Source organism: Pygoscelis adeliae, unplaced genomic scaffold (assembly GCF_000699105.1).
Source record: "Pygoscelis adeliae isolate BGI_AS28 unplaced genomic scaffold, ASM69910v1 Scaffold300, whole genome shotgun sequence".
Lineage (NCBI taxonomy): Eukaryota > Metazoa > Chordata > Aves > Sphenisciformes > Spheniscidae > Pygoscelis > Pygoscelis adeliae.
In genome coordinates this window covers 2,172,103-2,178,673 of record NW_008824004.1, presented here as the reverse complement: position 1 = coordinate 2,178,673, position 6,571 = coordinate 2,172,103, and the positions used below count along the sequence as shown (strand labels likewise).

The 6,571-nt window shown below is 50.3% G+C and overlaps 1 protein-coding gene across 1 annotated transcript in view; it reads right to left on the bottom strand.

Moving 5' to 3' along the window:
- The window catches only part of FNDC1 (fibronectin type III domain containing 1), a 90,764-nt gene that overhangs the window by 69,547 nt on the left and 14,646 nt on the right, over positions 1–6,571 (bottom strand). The gene's annotated exons all lie outside the window — the stretch shown is intronic.

The following is a 6,571-nucleotide window of genomic DNA, read 5'->3' as shown; positions in this document are numbered from 1 at the left end:
CCACACAAATCAAGACCGGACCCGGGAGGAATAACAGCATCTAAATCCAGCCCTCCATCGATCTGGCCGCAGCCTGCATGCTGTGATGCTCTGGCCCAAGGACCTCAGCAGCACAGGCAAAACCAAATGCTGGCTTCAGGAGGCTGAAAACACGAGGCCCAGCTACTTCTGCTGCAGGAGAGCAGGGACCAGAGGGCAAAACCCCAGGGCTCGCTGCTTCTGATGCTGCTGGAGGGGCAGCAGGGGTGGGCACAGTGCTGCTCTCACGCTCCCCTCCCTCAGCAGCTGGAGCATCCGGGGGCTCTGCAAGGGCTGGCCAGGCGTGTGGCAGAGCTCCGCCCTGGACGTCCTGAGCCGTCAGCCACAGCAGCATGGTTTGCCGGTCACATCTGCTGATTTTGTTGCGGGAGTTTTCAGGTAAAGTCAGTAGTTGTCACCTGTTGCCAACTAAACCCCCTCCCACCGCATACGCCCTTCCAAGGATGCCACTCTGAGGGGAGGGATAAAGCACTTCATTACAGAGTACCACAACAAATTATGTTGACTATTCAATTTCTCTTACTTTTGTCTTCTTTTTAGAGACAAAGAAAAACTAACCTTCTAGCTCCAGCAGTTCTGCACTTTTTCCCAAAAAAAAAGTTTCAGCCAAAATATTGCAGCCAACTATACAGTAAACATGACAATAAATAACCATTTGAGGAGTTGCCTTTTATTTTACAGCAGATGTATATATTAAGAATGACTGACTCCTGCAGTGGAAAAATAATCAGTTTAACGCCAGAAGAATACAACAGTCGGAAAGATTTGCTGGAACCGGGACTGTTGCGAGATGCCCAAGAGGACCTGATGACTGAGTAATAGTGAAATAGCTGCACTAGAACAATGAAATATGAATACACTCCACAGTCCTCAAAGGGTAATCTGCTCTGTTTAATGAAGAGCTGATTTGATGATCAAGTTACTCACTGAAGAGGGGTGATTTAAAACGCACACTTCTCCAGACTGCTTTCTAATACGTACATAGTTAAATTTGGATGTACCTTTTAGGTTTTCTTCCAGGGCGAGAAGCAGCTTGGACTGCCTTCCTTACAACAGGATTTCAGTATTTCATCTGATGTAACTAACAATATTCCCTTTGTTTAGGAAAAGCTCTCTGTTTAGAGCACCCAATTTCTACATGACTTGGGTCTTTCTTCCACCTTTCCTTGTTTCTCCACTCCTTGGGGTGATTTGGTTTAAATATAGACCAACTCTGCCAAATGCAAGCACCTACACCAAAATGGAGCCACACACGCAGACCAACTTCAGAGGCACTGAAGCGCGGTCAGCCCTTACCGCAGCACAGGGGGGTGACAAAGCCAGGGTACGCACACGGGAAGAGCTCCTACGTCCCACGGCGCAGATGTAATTTATGAGGAGCTAATGGCGGGTCAGGGGTTACGAGTTCGATGAGAGTGAGGTATGATGACTGCTGCTTGGGAAATGTATGATATAACCTACACAGATTTTAACCATCCTGAAAATGCTGTGAGTGGTACAAAACATGCTGAAGCTTGAACATACATTTGCAGAAACTCTGAGGGGCAGAGGAGGAGCGAAGACCTTACATCACATCCCAGACAGCAGTCCTGGGGAACCGGGGAGGAGGAATCAGTGTCTGTAGAGCTACATGTGTCAGAAACCCAGAAGCCACGTGCCTTAGGAGGGCAAGACACGGGATGAGAGGTCTGGAGAGAGGCGAGTACCAGAGAAGGAGGCGGAGGGAGCTCAGCAGCCTGCACAGGTCTTGCTGGGGACCAGAGGCACATGAGCTGTCAGCACAACCTCCCGTCTCCCCAGGTAAGCCAAGATCATGCAATGAAGGAGCCACCGTGTAAACACTGTTTGATGTTGCTCTTGTTAACTCTGCTACCAGTATAGTAGTTAAGCACTCAACCGTGTGGCCCATCGTAGAAAAAGCTCCTTTTCATTACAAGCTTGTCTAAAGTTTAAAGAGGAACCAGGGAAACCTGACACTTTCCAGGTGCTTGTACATCCCCAAAGGAAATGAATCCAACTAAGGAGGTGCTGCAGGCAAATGCTGCTGGTGCCTGCAAGTAAGAATAAATGCAAGAGCTGAGGTCAGAACATCAGGATTCCATCTAGCCAGGTACAAAGTCAGTGCAAAATGCCCTCGCTGGTCTAAATGCCCCTTTGGTAAGAGGCAGGCAATGGAGATGCAGACTAAACCGTATCATCCCTCTAAATCCTTGAACATCCAGGGTGTGGAGGAAAGCTTAGAAACGTGTCCCGGAGACTCAGAGAACAGACAGCAAAGCAAAAGATCTCAGCAGTTCTTATTTTTTTAAATCTTGTGCTTTTTAAGCCACTGTCTTGATCTTGGCAATGCTTATTTTGGCACTGCAGTTTGTGAACTTTCAACACAGACTGTAGGTTTTGCAGCCAACAGTGCAGCAAAATAAGCAGCAGTATAGCAAACACATATAAGAAAATGTAAATGTAATTTCAGAGGCTTTATACTGGATCATGCACAGCGAAGGATCTTCCAGACAACCTCCCATTTCTTCAAGAGACTCATCACTCCACTATTGCCCTGAAAATGTAAGCCATACCACTCCTCAGAGGCTATGGTGTCAGTGCAAACATAGCCAAAATGCAAGTTCTCAGCCCACATGGAAGCAAAATACTTGGGCTCCTCATGAACTAGAGGGAAAGGATCTCCTCAGCTTCAAGATCTGCTGCTCCCCTCTGGATTTCACTGCCTCACAACCTGGCAGTTCATCCCTCTCGCCTGTGCTGGGCAGGGGCACGGGCTGTAGAGGCGAAGCGATCCCTCATCTTGGGGAATAACGAAAACACTCCTAGTTCCAAGCAAATAAAATTTCAACTGCACTCAAAGGAATAAAAGCAATCCCGTAGTGCAACACACCAGTGAAATCGTTGCCACTTTATGGGGCTGTAAAACAGAAAAGACAAGTGGTGATTTGGTGGGGAGAAAAGCACAACAGGGAGCGCTGGTACCTGCCTGAGGGATCAGCGCAGCGTCTGCAGGGCTGGGACTGCCCTCTCAAGGCTGCGCAAGAGCGCAGTACGCCTGCAGCTTCGCAGAGAAAACAGCAGCACGGAGCTTCCCAAGAGGAAGGCACATCAATGCCTACACCATTCCCCCTGGACAAGTGACCACTTCACCTGCTTAGTGCGTTAGCCGTCTATGGGAGGCATAGCTAAACCTCCATACTCCCTCCTCCCCCTTAGCAGAAATCACTCACGCAACAAGCACCAAATGTTCCCGTGATACATGCATGCACCTCGTTATGAACGGTTTGCTTGGGCAGGCGAGGGGGGAGTTAAGGAATACTAATTTATGAAGACAGGTAACTAAAGTTAACAAGATAAGCAGATCCTGACATTTCAAACTAGAAAAAAAAAAGTGCTGGTTTTGCTGCAAGTTTTTGAATATTTGGGATCACACTCAGGCTCCCAAACACAGGCTCACTCTGGAGGTCTTTGGTCAGGAAAAGATTCCAGTCCTGGTCATACCTGAACTGCAGCAGTGTAAATTTAAGAGACCCAATGCCCGATGCCAGTACACCCCGATGCCACCTTAGCCACACACCTGAGCACTTCCCAGTGATGGAGAGAGCTGGGTGACACAGTGACACAGCTGCCAGCTGGAGAAACCATGGGTCCTAGAAAAGCACCAGAAATTGAGCCTGGGGAAAATACTGCTTTGCTTTATTGATCTGAAGATAATGGACCACCTGCAGATGGCTACAGGCAGTTTGCAGCAGACATGAAGTCCAACCTCAGTTACCTTGAGACTCAGAATTACTATTTCAGTGTCCTGCATGAGAAATGTCAATGTCACTTGAGCACTGAATGTGTCTGAGGGGGGAGCTATATTTTTTGGGCTCACTCAGTGCAGTGGATCATACAGACAAGATCCCATTCCCTCTGCAGGCAGAGAGAAAGAATGCCATGTCTTTATTTTGCTCCATGATCTACTCAGCCCCGCTCTATTTTCTTTCCGTATAGCTCAGCTGCTGAAAGCATCCTCTTAACCACATGTCCAGCCAACTGGACAGTCCAAGTGCTGCCTGAAGAGCTGGAATTGCAGACTTGGACAACACAAGGGCTTTCATACCTCTGACACACCCACAGGCTGGTAGAGAGCTACACAGTTAAGACCATTACAGCATTGTCCTAAGTAACTGAGAAGATACATTCCTTACAGCTAAATGAAGTGGAAAATTCCCTTGGAGATCCTTCTGCTTTCTCTTTTTTTGTCACACAGTCTAGACAAGGAGGGAAAATTGAGAGTTAGTGCTGCTGTCAGCAAAGCTCTTGCTCTGAGCTCAGCCTCTTCTTAACTTTCCTCCCAAACTTCTCTCACTGGCCACAGGTGGTGCTTGAATATTGTTTCTATAAAAGCAACCGAGGAGGGTTTCTACAGGAGGACCGCTTTCCGCTGTCAGTATGTGCTCTACATCCTTCTACATGCAGGATCTGGCAGCAAGCAACAAAAATCTCACTTGGCAAAACACAAATGGGATCTGCCCCTAAACTGGCTCCAGCACAACACCCTTTTCTTACACTTCCTTGGCCTGAGAGACTGCACATAGCAATCCTGGGCACAGGCCCCACGCTGACTTTCCATTTTGATAAACAGAAGCAAAGTCAATGACAGCACCAACCCAATGCCAGACCCTCATGGGGGAAAAATCTTTTCTTTCTTTCCACGGACACAAAATGAAGGGCTCTTTCACTTCGTCTGTTGGAGCCCCTCCACTGGGCCAAGGCAGCCTCCCCACCTCCCAGACATGGCACTCGAGCAAAGGCTCCAAAGTGCAGAGTGAGTTTGGGACAGGTCACCTGGACAGAGTGCGTGCTGGAAAGGCGAGGAAAGGAGAACGGGAAGAGACATGGCTAGAAGATGAGAAAGCAGGGCCAAGGGCAGCAAAGGCACTCAGTGATAGCTTTTAACCCCTAAGAAAGGACTCCAGCACCCACTAGCCCTCCTGCCTGAGACTGCACTTCTTCAGGGCACAGTCCAGGTTTAGTGGATTATAAACCACTCTCTGGACTGGAGAAGGAAAGCGGTGCCCACTCAGTGTGGCCAGCACACTACCAGGGACAAGGAGCACACGTGCAGCCCACATCTGAGCCCTGTACAGCCCCTCTGGGGGTTAACAGTGCATGTTCCCACTCGAGCAGGTTTTGATGCACACCACAGGTCCGTAGCTGGGGTGCACACAGCGCTCTGCGCAGTACTATGCCAAGACATTTGGGTTTGTTCAGAAATTGGCTTGGTTTTACAGTACATTGGTGTGGGACTTCAAACGAAGAAAGACTGTGCTGAAAATTTTGTATGTAACATCCATAAAGTTTCAGACTCCCCTGGAATCGCTTTAGACATTACACAGTCAGAGAAGCAAAAGCCTGCCTGTGCTCAACAGCTAACACTTTTCCTCAGAGACTATGACATTTCCCATGGATGTTGCCCATGCTATCAGCACACAAACTCCCCTGCTCCCTTCCCTCCTCCTCCTCTCGCTTGCCAGCAGGCAGCCCCAGGGACAGCAGATTTGGTTCCCCCTCCATTTCCCACTGCCACAGAGCAGCGCAACTACAAATTCACTTCCAGAAGAGTGATCCCAGGCTTAACCTGGACGGGCACAGCACGTCACGGAAAGAGAGACAGCAGTGGATACATGGGCACCTGCCAGCAAAGCTGCTCTGCACTCAGCCTCCTGCAAACACGCTCTGCCGCTACTCTGCGACTGTGCACCCTGCGAGCCATGCACCTTCAGCAGCCCATGAGAAGAGGGCTGCACAGGGTCTTCAAACCAGGCTTGAAGATCTTTTCCTTGTTCCAGGTTAAGGAGATCTTTCCAGTTTGTTCAGCTGCACACTAAAATGCACCAGGAGCCACAGGTGACATTAGGTCCTGCCCAGTCCTGAGCTGCCAGGGGGCGAGATGCTACCATCCTTGACTGGCTCCTCTGCAGCTACAGCTGGCCACTGTACCCCTCCCCCCAGCAGTTAAAATCTGGTGCTAAAATGCCTCAGTATGTCCCTCTATAGCCTGCCTCTAGCCGTGCTCTGGTGCAAAGACCTTGTGGGCACAAGCTGAGACAGTTCTGGGACTCAGCATTGCCAGCGGTGCAGACAGTGACGCGGGGGCTGCAGTCAATGTACACCGCTTCCACGCGGGAAAGGACGGGGAAGATCTGCCACCCCACACCACGACCCCACCTCCAGAGCAGTTTAAACCAGAGGCTGAGGGCCCGGGGAATCCCGACAGCCGCCCAGCCTCGCCCAGGCTGATCCAGGGTCCGGTCCACAGGGCTCCGCCGGCGGGAATAAAGAAGAGAGGGATCTCGCCTGACTTTCCAGAGAGATGCTCAGCGCGGGGGCTGCCCGGTGTCAACCCCGTCAACCGAGTGAGCGGGGCTCTTCAGCCGACTCCAGACGGGATGGAGGGACCGGCACCCGGTGCCAGCGGGAATAAGGCACTCACGGGCTAAAGGAAGGAGCCCTCCGTCGCCCTCAGCTCACGTTTCGCCGGGAG